The 12,881-nt window shown below is 48.4% G+C and overlaps 1 protein-coding gene and 1 long non-coding RNA gene across 12 annotated transcripts in view; one reads left to right on the forward strand and one right to left on the reverse strand.

Moving 5' to 3' along the window:
* Window positions 1-5,043: 5,043 nt before the first annotated feature.
* Window positions 5,044-9,602, reverse strand: Gm52814. 3 transcript variants are annotated; one of them, XR_003955900.1, is made up of 2 exons: window positions 8,859-9,602; window positions 5,044-8,629 (listed from the first exon to the last, which is right to left on the reverse strand). It is a non-coding gene; the product is annotated as a predicted gene, 52814 (long non-coding RNA). The 3 variants fall into 3 exon arrangements; XR_003955901.1 differs by having other exon boundaries at window positions 8,827-9,602; XR_003955902.1 differs by having other exon boundaries at window positions 8,890-9,593.
* Jakmip1 (janus kinase and microtubule interacting protein 1) overlaps window positions 5,822-12,881 on the forward strand; it is a 124,763-nt gene continuing 117,703 nt past the window's right edge. For 7 of the 9 annotated variants that reach the window (XM_006504174.4, XM_011240790.3, XM_030254879.1 and 4 more), the window contains exon 1: window positions 5,822-8,569. The gene's annotated coding sequence lies outside the window, so the exon portion shown is untranslated. Of the gene's footprint in view, window positions 8,570-9,763; window positions 10,001-12,881 lie in introns of those variants that run through there. The other 2 variants (XM_011240788.3, XM_017321139.2) reach the window with 2 other exon arrangements.

A 12,881-nucleotide genomic window follows, 5' to 3' on the forward strand; every position in this document is an offset into this window, starting at 1 on the left:
GAATTGGAAGGCTCACCAGTGACCCTAATCTGGAGGCTGGGAGATAGAAGTTTCTGCCCTGGATCTTGGTATGGAGATCTTGAGGCATAGTGGCTATGGATTCCAGAAGATTAAGACAGGGAGATCTCCGAGTTCAAGGTCATCTGGGATTAAAGGTGTGGTGGAACACACCTTTAATCTGGGTTACACCTTCTGCTGGAGACCATATAAGGACATTGGAAGAAGGGAGTCTCACTCTCGCTTCTTCACCTGCTTGCCTGTGGGACTGAGTAACTGCTAGATCCTTGGACTTCCATTCACAGCTACTACTGAACCATTGTTGGGAATTGGGCTGCAGACTGTAAGTCATCAATAAATTCCTTTACTATATAGAGAGACTATCCATAAGTTCTGTGACTCTAGAGAACCCTGACTAATACACCATATAAAGTCAGAAAGAGAGATCTGACTCCACAATGTTGTCCTCTGACCTATACACATGCGTTGTCACACACATATACCCACACACACACACACCACACCACACACACACACATACATACACACACCACACATGCACACACACAAACACACACACATACACACACTGATGAATAAAAATGTGTCAAACCCTCAGTGCCATGACCATTAATCTTTGAGATGAAAAAAATAAAACAAAACTTGAAAGCACCCTGAGGGAATATGGGCGTATATTAATGTTATTGCTTCAAGATTGAGAACATATTAAAACACAGAATCTCAGATCAGAGAAAATCGTTGCAAGCATGGACTACATTGAAGGCACTGTTTTCATTCACACAGAGGAACCCATAAGGATATGGGAGAAGACATGTGTGGAGCAGATCTCAGCCCAGCACTGGCATCCAGAAGGTGTGGGGGATACAATTGGAGGACGGCAAACATTTCCTCCAAAGCTGCTACGTGATAAACTGCCATGCCTGTCTTGGAGGGCTTTTTGTACAGTGAAGTTGATGATGTTCATAGCCCTGTGGACTGGACAGCCCTTCCACTCATGTAACAGACACACTTAATCATGGTTCCCCTTGGGGGCAACTTGATCTCCTGTAAAGATACAGTGTTGATATATCACATGGGGAAGACACTTGGCACTTCTGGGGTGGAGGCTGAAGATGCTGCCATGCCTTGTTGGTGTACGACCCCTGCTCAAGAACCTGCCTCTAAGGTCAAGTGTCCTGCTCTAGAGGACCATGGTCAGAAACTCAAATGTTTAAGTTGCCTTGTTCAAAATGATGTCTTTCCTATCCACAGGGACCAACAAAATTATGGATTTTAAAAGATCATTATCAAGTTAAAAGTTTAAAAAATGGATTCTGTTTATAGCCACAACTCTCCACACATGGAATGAGAAAGATAACACACTAAGGAGAGAGGCACAGGGATGGGGCCTATGGTGTATGTGAATGCCGGTCCCTTAATTCGTAGTCTATATGCTTGAATGCACTAAGATCTATAAGAGAAGGTAAATTTACAGTCATGTCCCTGCCTTGCCCCTGTTCTCATGAAGGGCAATGGGAGCTCCCTGCTGTGAGGGGCAGAGACAGAAGGATAACAATTTCTTCAGGGCTGCCTTGGGTCCATACCTGATGACTTGTATAGTATGATCTCACCGTCTTTGGCTTCATTATTTTTACTTTCAAGGCAGAACTGACTTTATTGGAAGCCTTTTACCCGCCTTTGGAGAAGGTGTTGGTGACATGTCTTTCCTGGTATTTCTGCAATATGCCACATGGTAGGAAACTTTTCCACATAAAGAATTATGGGATTGCCTTTGTCACCCAACTGTTTATATATATATATTAGATTTTAGTTATTAGAAGATTTATTATTTTATTTTATGTATATGAGTGTTTTGCCTGACAGTATCTCTGTGCACCACATGTGTCCTGGTTCATACGGAGGTCAGAAGAGGGTGGCAGGTTCTATTCCTTCGAGCTGCAGTTAGGAATGGTTGTGAGTTGCCATGTGGACACAAGTCTGAACCCAGATCTTCGGCAAGAGCAGCAGGTGCTCTTAGCCACGGAGTCACCTCTCCTGCCATCCCTGCCCCCTCTAAATACATGAGGGTCTATTGCTCTCTGAGGTCAGAAGAGGGCATCAGATCCCCTGGAACTAGAATTACAGATGGTTGTGAGTCACCATGTGGGTGTCAGGAATTGTACCTGGGTCCTCTGCAAGAGCAGAAAGGAAGGAAGACAGACCCTCCTTCTCGGAGGAATTCTACCAAGAACTAGCCCAGAGCTGCACTCCCCACTTCTTTCTCAGTGTTTTTCCTCTGCTTAGAGTTCCTGACTTCTTGCCTGTTTGCATGCAGCCTGTCTATTTTATATATCCGGTCTGTCTGTCCTAAGCTGCCTTCTTGTGACTGTCTGAACAAAAGGTTTCATTTCTGTATTTATTGATAACACAGAAAACATGATATGAAAGAACAATGAAAATGAGGAATTCTTTACAGAAATCTTTAACAGGGTTTTACAAAGCAAGAAGTAACTTGGTTAACTCAGTTAACCCTGAGAAGAACTCAGAACTGCAAACAGATATTATCAACCTGTATCTAAACATTTGTGGGACATTGGTTAAGGTTGCTTTCAATGTATTGGCTGCTTCCCGAAAACGATGACCACAACACACAAGTAACACATATACATTGTTCTGGGGATGGAAGAGTATGTAAGATAAAATTAAAGCTATGATTGGTTTAGCTTGTAGAAGGGATAGTCAGTTTGGTTACATTGTTCCCTTCAAGGGAGGTTAATCTTAACATCTAAGCACACAATAGCAGAGCAGGTTAAGTCTTGAGCCATCTCAAGGCATAACATTAATTTGGATGCAAGGTCCAGTGAAAGTTCAGTCTCTTTTAAGGCAAAAGATAGTTTTAGAAAATGTGTCACTACAGACTGCACAGTAAGTTTAAAGCCAGCCTGGAATACGCAAGGCACTATTTCAAAATAACTTACAGGGACAGACAACCCTTTCCTGGTGACACTGCAGCACACAGTGACATGGGTTGATGGTGGGAACTAGGAAAGCAAGAGGGACATGGTACAGGGTCCTAGGAACAGCTATTAAGAACAAACTTCGCCGGGCAGTGGTGGCGCATGCCTTTAATGCCAGCACTCGGGAGGCAGAGGCAGGCGGATTTCTGAATTTGAGGCCAGCCTGGTCTACAAAGTGAGTTCCAGGACAGCCAGGGCTATACCCTGTCTCAAAACAAAACAAAACAAAACAAAACAAAACAAAACAAAACCAAAGAACAAAATCTCTACCTAGAAGCTGACAGCTGTCTCTAGGAAGACGTTCCCCTGAAACAGAAATTCTGGCATGTATGGAAGAGTGTTTCCTGTCATTGACCCTGGCTGGCAGCAGTGAAGATGCTGGCGTCCAAGAGGAAGTGCTCAGTAGTGCGGAGCACAGCCCATCGGAAGATGAATTAGAGACCCTACAGCACTGGAGGGAATTTCCTAAGGTGCTGATGTGTGTGCAGAGGGAGAACCAGAACAATACGGCTAATGTCTCAGCATTAGAGGACTTACCTGGCCTATCTGACATTCAAGTTCCCCCAGTACTGACAACAAACCCAAAACTAGCCAGGCTGTGGAGGTGAGTCACCTGCAGGGTGTGATGGGAGAGTCTGTACTTCACAGAAAGTTCTGTGCATGTGTTTGCATACAAGGAGAGTCACTGAGCCAAGGTCACCAAGTGTTTGTGAACTTATCCTGGGAGGTAAGATTGAAGGAGGCCTTCATGTTCCTTTCCATAATTGCCTGCGCTGTTTAAATCTTTTCACGAGACTCATAGAAAGCAAGCAGTACCCATTCAAAGGCAAGAACCCAGGAAGCATTGTCCTGGCAGAGGAACCTGCAGCTGTCAGCATGTAGCCACATGGCCCGGCTCTGAGGGTCAAGCTAGGCTCACACACTCCTGAGGCTAACACTCCTAAGTTTTGGAGGAGAGCCTGTATCCCCCTAACCACACCTCCCTGCTCCAGGGGGGTGGGGGGAGCCAAAACCCCTCTGTGCAGAACAAGAACCTCCGTGAACAACCTTCAAGGTTATCAAAGGATGATCGATTCTTTTAAAAGCCCATTCTATTTTGAGGTAATTGCAGAGTTGCCCACAGTTACCAGGCACTTTCTGGTTCTCCGGATCCTCTGAACTCCTTCTCCCATGGAAGTCACACAGTGGCCCTCTGAACTTTTCATAAGGTACCTCTCTGTTGGGAACACTTTGAGTGTTACTGGGTGTGGCTGAGCCTTAGACTTTAGGGTTGAATGCCATACAATACATGGCCAGGGGTGCAGTTTTAGATACTAGGTGTGTCCTCAGGTGCTTGCTCCCTGGATCCAGCTTCCTGTCCTTTACTAGGATAGCACAGTGGCACCTTCCTCACCAGGTCTAACTGAGGGTTATGCAGCAGCCACACAGTGGCACCGGGGTAAATTCACCTTCAAGCTTGAGAGGTTAAGCATTTACCCCTTCTGACACCTGGGATGGCTCTCATCGCTTTGTGTTTGCAGTATTGTGTGAGCTTCATTGCCTGTTGTTGTGATGGAAAATACCCGGGGCAGGATCAGCAGGTAGTCACCGTGTGAATGTAGGATCAGCAGGCTTCAGAGAGCACAGCAGAGCCATGGTCTGCCACAGGGACCTGGGGGAGCTTGGACACTTGAGTTCTTTCTTCCTAGGTGGCAGGGATGGGAAGTGCTGGGCTGCTCACATTCTGCTTGCATCTATTAGATGCTTCTCCTCATGAGAGTTAAAAGCCACTCAGGCCGTCACATGCTCACTAGCCCATCACTCTGGAGGCTGGGGCAGGGGGACTGACATGAATTCTAATCTAGATGCAAGAAGAATATTTATTTTGAATAATTTGGGGTCAGAGAGATGGTTCAGTGTGTAAAATAAAAGCACCTGACACTTGGTCTGATGATATGAGTTCAATCCTCAGAACGCATACTGTAAAAGGAAAGAACCAACTCTCATGGTAGTACACACACACACACACACACACACACACACACACACACAGAGTTAAATTTTTATTTAGAATAACAAGATACAACAAATAACTTTACCCTAAGCATTCAGTCTTCAAGTCTTCCCTAGCTTTCAAGCAATCTTGAAAATGTGCACGTCCCTCGTAATGAGTCTGAGTCAGGAGAACCTTCCTATCTACATCCAAGTTTCCTCTACTGGAGCCTGGTGGTGGTGGCTGTGGCACACACCTTAATCTAAGCAGAGGCAGGTAGATCTTTCTGAGTTCTAAGACAGCCCTGTCTATAAAGTGAGTTCCAGGATGGCCAGGGCTACACACAAAGACAAACTCTGTCTCAAGAAAACAAAACAACAAACAACAACAAAAACCAACAAAATTTTTCTCTACTCTTATTATAGAACTCTAAATGATCTATTTCTATGATTTCTGCATAGAAAAATGTTACCAAATCATTATCCCATGAAGTCACTCAAAACAGATAAAGAAGGATGAGAAGGAAGAGGAGGAGGAGGAAGAGGAAGAGGAAGAGGAAGAGGAAGAGGAAGGGAAACCAACCAAAAGATACTTCTATAATAGTGGCTGGCTGTCAGCTAAGTAATTAATTCAATTAATACTGGTTTTCTGAGTCTTGTGTCTTGTTATGTTTATGGCTTCTAGCTGCATGAAACAAAATTTGTTGTATTTCGTTATTCTAAATAAAAATAGAATACATGTAGCACGTAGAGACATACATACATGTGTATGTCTCTACATGTGTCTATGAATCTATAATGTATGTGTCTGTGTTTGTATGTGTAGTCTCTCTCTCTCTCTCTCTCTCTCTCTCTCTCTCTCTCTCTCTCTCTCTGAGTGTGTGTGTGTGTCTGTGTCAGAACCACTGTGGGAGTTGGCTTTCTCCTTTCATCATGTGGGTCTCAGGTCATCAGACCCAGTGACAGGTGTTTTACTCACTGAACCATCTCTATGGCTCCATTAGAAAAAAACATTATCTTTTGCACAGAACTTTGTAATTCTTATTCTTCTTAAGGAGGGCTCCTGATTTCAGAAGCTCTGGGCATCATGAAACTCACACACCACACAGACATCAGTTCATAATCTACTCTTCTTCTCTTACCCATTATCAGAACCCTGTGGCATTGTTTTTTATCATGCATCTGAAAAAAACAAACAAACAAACCTCGTTTTCTTAAATCAAAAAGAAATCCTCCTCTGGAGTCAGAGGGGTTGTGCAATGATGTTTTGGCCAAACATATTAAATAGGATCCTCCAGAGGAGTTTCCAGAAAGGCTGTTGCAAGGAGCTGTGGGATGTGTCCTGTGCATTTTGAATCTCTCTCTCCAGTCTGGAATGAAGACAGGATACAGGAAGATGGGTGTCACCTTGCCACCTTGAAGATAACATGAGGAAGGAAATCCCATGTTGAGGAGGGGAGGACAGGGGAAAGGGAGGGCTCGCTTGCCTTGGGTTTCTTAAGTGAGGAAAAGCATACTGTAGAACAGGCTTCAGATAACTTGTGGCCAAAGGCAATCTGTAACTGATACACATGTATCGAATCAGGGCAAACTCAGTGGCCCTAGTAACAGAAACTTACTATTTTTGTTCTAAGCTAGAATGGCTACCTCAAGCCATTCAAGCCCCTCTGCAGTTCTCAGAAGCCTTCCCTCTGCTCCTTCCCCAAGTTGATGTTTGGTGTTCCTGCGATGCCTTCAGGTTCACCAACTATGTCCTTTCTGGGCACTTCCCTGCACCCATTTTCATAGGAACAGGAGTCAGACTGGATGAGGGGCCAGGCTACTCCAGGATAACCTCATCTTAATTAATGAGACTTGTCAAGGTCTTATTTCTAAAGAAGGTCATATTGTGAAGGAGAGAGAGAGAGAGAGAGAGAGAGAGAGAGAGAGAGAGAGAGAGAGAGAGAGAGAGAGGGTAGGGGGTGGGGGGCAGACTCTGATCATTCCCGAAACACCTCATTCCTGTTCTTCTTTCCTGGCTGTGTTCCTATGACATCACCCTTCCTGTCGTTCCTGTTGCTACCAGGTCCCCATTTTGGACCATGCTCTCTTTACACCTGGTCCGTTGCTGTTAATGACATCCTTGGAGTCCCTCACATTCTGGGTCTTCCCCCTTCAGTTCTGGGAAGGTCTGTCCTCTCTAAAGTCAGGCAGAACCATGTGTCTTACATTGGCCAATGAAGTGCAAAAGCATGCGGTGCTTTTAAGGTGGGAGGGTTGGTTTGACAAACTCCTGTATCAGGCCACCTTTCCTTTACACTGCTCTGCAAATTGTGCTCCTTCTGACCCAGTCTCATAAGCCTGACCTGTGACAGCTGTCCATCAGTAGAGCCTCCGCTGATTCAAGCAGGATGAAGAGTGCAGGCAGGAAACAAGCCAGTGAGATTCCGGCTCGTTTGTTACCGCAGCTCAGCAGAGTTTATCCTGACTGGTATATTTAAAAAGTGTGAATCTGATAGTAGTTTTTCCCAAGGTGAGACAAGCTTCCGGGTAATCTCCAAAGGCTTTCTCGTAGCCCATAAGACTTCGTGGTACTGGCCTCTGCCCATTCCTTCTTTCTTACCTTTCCAGTCTTCTCTCTGCCTTGAGACAGTCTTTTTTAGACTGTCAAATATGCCCCATTGTCATTAAACTATTCCCTGGGCATGGATGCTCTTCTCCATTTTTGCTTGTTTGTCCATTACGTTGTCCTTAGATCTTAGGGACAGCACAGTAGGTCCTCAATACATATCTGTAGACCTATACTAAACCAATGGATCTCTGCCTAGCTAAACCCTATCTTTCTGCAAGACCCCGGTTGCCATCGCATTGTCATGAAGTAGGTGCGGTTTTACTCAATGATGGAGACGTCAGAATCGTTGGAATCCCGGGTCTTCCTCTTACCATTTGTGACCTTGAACATTTCGCTTTAACCTCTGATCTTCAGATTTCTTATCTGCACAATGTGGGGGTAGACACCCCCGCCATCGCTGCATCTTTCCCAGGATGGTCACCATCCCGCGGTGGGCGGCCTCTGTGGGCAGGGAGAGCTTCCTAGGCCTGAGAAGGTTCCCCCCAACTCCCGTTGCTTCTGCCTGTGATGGCCGGGGGGTCTAGACTAGCAGCACCCAGGCCTTCCCCGCCCAGTGCGCACGCTCGCCTGAGCCGGGAGCTGACCACCTCTAAGGGCTTTCGCCCGGGGCCGCGAGGACACCACACCCTCCCCAATGACTGGCGGGAGAAAACACCAATCGGAGGGACGATGCGGGAGGGGGCGGGGCCAATCCGCGAGCCGGCGCCCGGCGCCCACCGATCTGCAGCCGCTAGCGTGCGGCGCCGGTCCCCGCCGTTCCCGCATCGCACACGGGTTCCCCACGGGCCGAGCCTCCTCGGCTACGGTCCAGGTTTTCTTTATTTTCATTTTTTGCATGCATTCATTTTCTGTTCTATCTCGTCCATTTTAAGGCAGCGGCGACGGCGACAGCAGCGTAGGTGCGCGCGGGGAGGGGGCGGCCGGAGAATGCGGCTCCCCGCTGCTGCTCGGCTTGTGTCGGAGCGTCAAGCAGGTGGGTACAGGTGTGCCACGGAGGAAGGGGGTCCGGGACACCGCACCCAGTGGGTGAACCCTGCAACGAGGACACCGCTACCTTTGCTGCCTGTCCGATCCCCACCCCCAGCCTCCGCGCCCCTCACAACCGTTCATCCTACCTCCCAGCCCCGCCCATCTCCCCTCCCCCACTCTCCCCAGCTATCCCCCCCCCCCATCTTTCCTGTGGTGGCGGCGCTCCCCAACACTGGCCCGTTGCTTCCCTGTGTCGCTCACACCACATCGCTTTCCACTCGTCTCGTCCTTACATCCCGGAGTGAGGAGTGGGAGGGGACCCACCCGAGCCCCAGCAAGCGGCGTAGGGGGGCGTGGTTGGCCGGCCCGTTCCAGTCCTGAGGGTCTCTGCCTAGGTGGAGCCCAGAGTATGTAGGGGTGACCCGGAGTGGGAGGCCGCCCTGGTGATATCCCACCCCACGCACTGCACACGCTGCGGCTGCCGGGCTACGCACACCCTCGCGCCGCTCCGCCCACGTGTGCGCCGGGGAGAAGGCTGGAGCGCTGCGAAGAAAGGCTGGTATCCACCCTGTGCCCGGCGGCGCGCCCTGGGCGCACCGCCTTTCGGGGCAGGCGCCGGGATCAGCTCCATGGTGCTGCCCGGTTCCATGTCGTGCTCTTGGCGATCAGGCTGGCGACCTTTCGGCCTCCATTTAGGGAGCTGCGCTGTGCTGCGTATTCCTAGACTTTCAGTCCATCATTCCACCCTCCCAGCTGCGGGATTCCAAGGATAAGCCTTTTTAGGCCACTGGCCAGGCTGGAGCCTTTCGCTTCCCTTCCCGCACCAAGGCTCTACCCTAGACTTTCCTCGGCGCTTTAAGCTCAAAGATACAGGTAGCTGATCCGTTCAGCACCTGCCATTAGTGCACACTCTGGCCCCCTGACCTTGGCCTTTTCTGTGCTGTTCCCATTTTGGGCACGCCCTTCCTTCATCTGGCCGGCTCCTTGTAGACCAAAGTAAAGCCGAGCTCCTTGCCAATCCGTGCTTCCTAGTGTGGCAGGACGCCACCCCGCCCCCTCGCTCTCCCCGCCCCCCAGGCCTTCGCAGTAAATTGCTGTACCTCCCAAAGCCGAGGAGGAGAGGGGATATCTGATGCCACCTCCTGTAACTTGGGAGTCTTTGATGTGTGGGCAAGGCTAGGGGAGGAGCTGGCTGTTTCTCCAGATCAGAGGGCTGGCTGATGATTGTCCCATCAGGTGGGCAGGCCAAGTGGAAGGGACGGGTTCTAAGTGAGGTGTGGTTGGAAAGCTCATTTTGTGGGTTCATTTGTGAAGCTGAGGATTGTCGCAAAGTGCTCATTGAGACCTTGCTTCAGGTAGGATTGCTGAGGTCTGCACGGGAGTTGCAGATAGTTCTCATCACCTGGGCCGTTTCACAACATGAAATTCTCAAAAGGTTTGTGGTCTTGTAGATGTCAAGACTGTCATTCCCTGTTTTATAAGCCATCTTCAGAGTCCCACTGTCTCCGTTGTGCAGCAAGTTCCTCACTGTTGGTGTCCCTGGCCCACCTGATCCCTTTTCCTGCTGTCCTGTCTCGGCAACTTTTGTGCTTCATGGTCTTGTCTGCACACAAATTGGGTTTTCCCTGCCGTTCCTTTAAAATACTGTTTCCTTCTTGTCTGTCTGAGAAATTCCTGTTCATGTAATAATGTAACCCTGCACCGGAGTTACATTCTTGTGGCTTTCTCTTGATTTGCCAAACTGTGACTCCCTATGTGTACCCCCCAGAGCATCACACTTGTGTGCAACAGCAAGATTTATGTGGGTCTCCCCTCAGGCAGATCTAGCCCACTAGGGATTCTGGGAACTGAGATGTCTCAAAACCTACCTGCCTCTTGGAATTCGGAAGGCGTTTTCTACCTGGGATTTCTGAGTAAGGGTCCTCCTGTGAGGACTAAGTATTACTGTGGTCCCCATTCGCTTGAGTGGGTCTCCTCTTCCAGGATGATAGAATGGCCCCACTAGAATCTGTGCCCTGATTCTTATTGCTATGAGAGATCTGGGCAAGAGCACTAACCTCTCGCTCAGTCTTCATTTTCTGTATAAATGGGGGTCGGGTGGGGTGGGTGGCAGTGTCCCTCTTTTGCTGGGTTGTCTGGGGATCAGAGATGTGGTCCTCTTACTAAACGATCATGATGATAAGTCTGTGCTGAGCTGTGTCCTTCAGCTCTGTGGCAGAGCAGACGCCCTTGCTGGAAACTCTCGTTTGCCATGGGGCTAAGCTGATGATCCTAAGAAGCAGTCCCGGGTGAGGTGAGCTCAGGCCCCGGTGTCTCTGTGTCTCTAGGCAAGGCACTCAGTCTCTGAGCTCTGTGGGAGAGAGGGTTATATAAAGAGAATAGCTTGCACCGATCTGCCTCCCACTTCTGCCTTGAGGGCTCTTATTTTAGCCCCATGCCGTGCAGGTACAGATCACGTGATGAGGACGAGCAGTTTGCTCCAGTAGAGGAGCAGAAGATCAGTGAGCTTTCCTCTACCTCAAATGCTGCCCCATGTGTGAAACCCTGGCAGTGTATCACCATCTTCCTGCAGGGCTAGAATAAAGCTTAGGTACTGTCCCTCTGCTTTCTATGGAAACATGGCACCGTAATGACCTCCTAGCCACTGGGGCTGCTATAGTTAGAGGCTCAGAAAAGGATCCTGGGATGGCCAGCAATCCTCCAACTCCAAAGTGTCAAAGAAGTGCTATCTTTGCTTATGTGGTTCCACAGGTAGCTGAAGGCAGAGAGGACGCAGGCAGCATCGGTACAGGGGTGGGGTAGGGGTAGCTCTGGGAGCCTGAACTGAGAGTGGAGAAGGCAGGCGTCTCATAGGAAGTGGACATGAGGACAGTGAGGACTCTGGAGATGTAATTGGATGCTGGGTCAAAACCCTGGCTGGGGGTCTGAAGAGATATTTCAGCAGTTAAACGCATTTGCTACTCCTGAAGAGGACCTGGGTTGAGTTCCTAGCACCCATATGCAGCTCACAACCATCTGCAACTCCAGGTCCAGGAAGTTCTATGCCCTTTCTTGGCTTCTGCAGGCACTGGGCATATAAATGGTGCATAGGTATACACACAGGCAAGATATTTGTACACATAAAATAAAAGTAATCTTTTAGGGACAAACCCTAGCTAGAAGCAGACAAGAGGTCAGCATTCTGAGGGCAACCCAGAGGACCAGAATGATGGATGGCACTCTGCTCTTGCCTCTGGCTTGGGCACACCTTTTCTAAATTTCCCAAGAAGTGTGCTTCTCAAGAGCTTTCAGAGTGGACTGGCAGATGGGTTTGGAACAGTGTAGCAAAGCTCTTACCAAGTGTTAGAGTTCACACCAGGGTTGGCAGCCAGTACCTGTGTCAATAGTTACTGGCACACAACCCTGCCCTGCTCTTTTGTGCAGGATGGTCTGTGGCTGCTTTGGCTTGGACCCGGGAGAGCTGGCATGGTGGGTGGAGGTGGTCGCTGCCCTGTGGACCATGCTGTCTCTGACTCTGAACTTGTTGAGACCCAGAGGGAGATCTCTTAAGAAATGGACACTGAGAGGCTCAGCACAGCTGGCGAGTTTGAAGGCAGGAAGTCAGTGTTCTTTATTTCTTCATATTTTTTCCTTGGAACTCTATACTTTGATTACCACTCATTTAATTTTACCACATTTGTGGGGCATAGGGTTCGATATATCTTATATCTAATGTCAAAATCTGCTGATTAATTCTTAAAATATTTTACATTAACTGTATACTTACTATTTAACAATGGCTATCCCAGCAATCCTTGTTAAGTGCACAGTTTGTTGCATTAAGCAGAGTTGCACTAATCTGTCACCATGGCTGTCATCCATTTCCAGAACTTTCTATTATCCTAAGCTGCAGGATGAGTTCTTTACGGACCCTCACTGCCCAGTGCAAATACCAGCTTCAGGTTCGTGCCAGTGTTGCTTTTTACCAGTTAACTGTGCAAACAAACGTCTGTGCCCTTCAGGATCCTCTGCATTTTACTTTCCTTATTTGGTGAGAGTCAATGGTCCTCGTGTCATGGATTTTGTCAACCTGACATAGACCTAGACACGCTTTAGAAGGGGAGTCTGAATTGAAGGATTTCGTCTATCAGATTGGTCTCTGGGCATGTCTGTGGAGGATTCATTGTCTTGATGGCTAATTGATGTGGAAGAGCCCAGCCCACTGTGAACTATGCCACTCCTGGGAAGTTGATAGTAGGTTGTATAAGAAAGCAGGCTGAATAAGCCATGGGGAACAAACCAGTAAGCAGCACTCCAATATGACCTCAGCTTCAGTT

This window comes from Mus musculus, chromosome 5 (assembly GCF_000001635.26).
Source record: "Mus musculus strain C57BL/6J chromosome 5, GRCm38.p6 C57BL/6J".
NCBI lineage: Eukaryota > Metazoa > Chordata > Mammalia > Rodentia > Muridae > Mus > Mus musculus.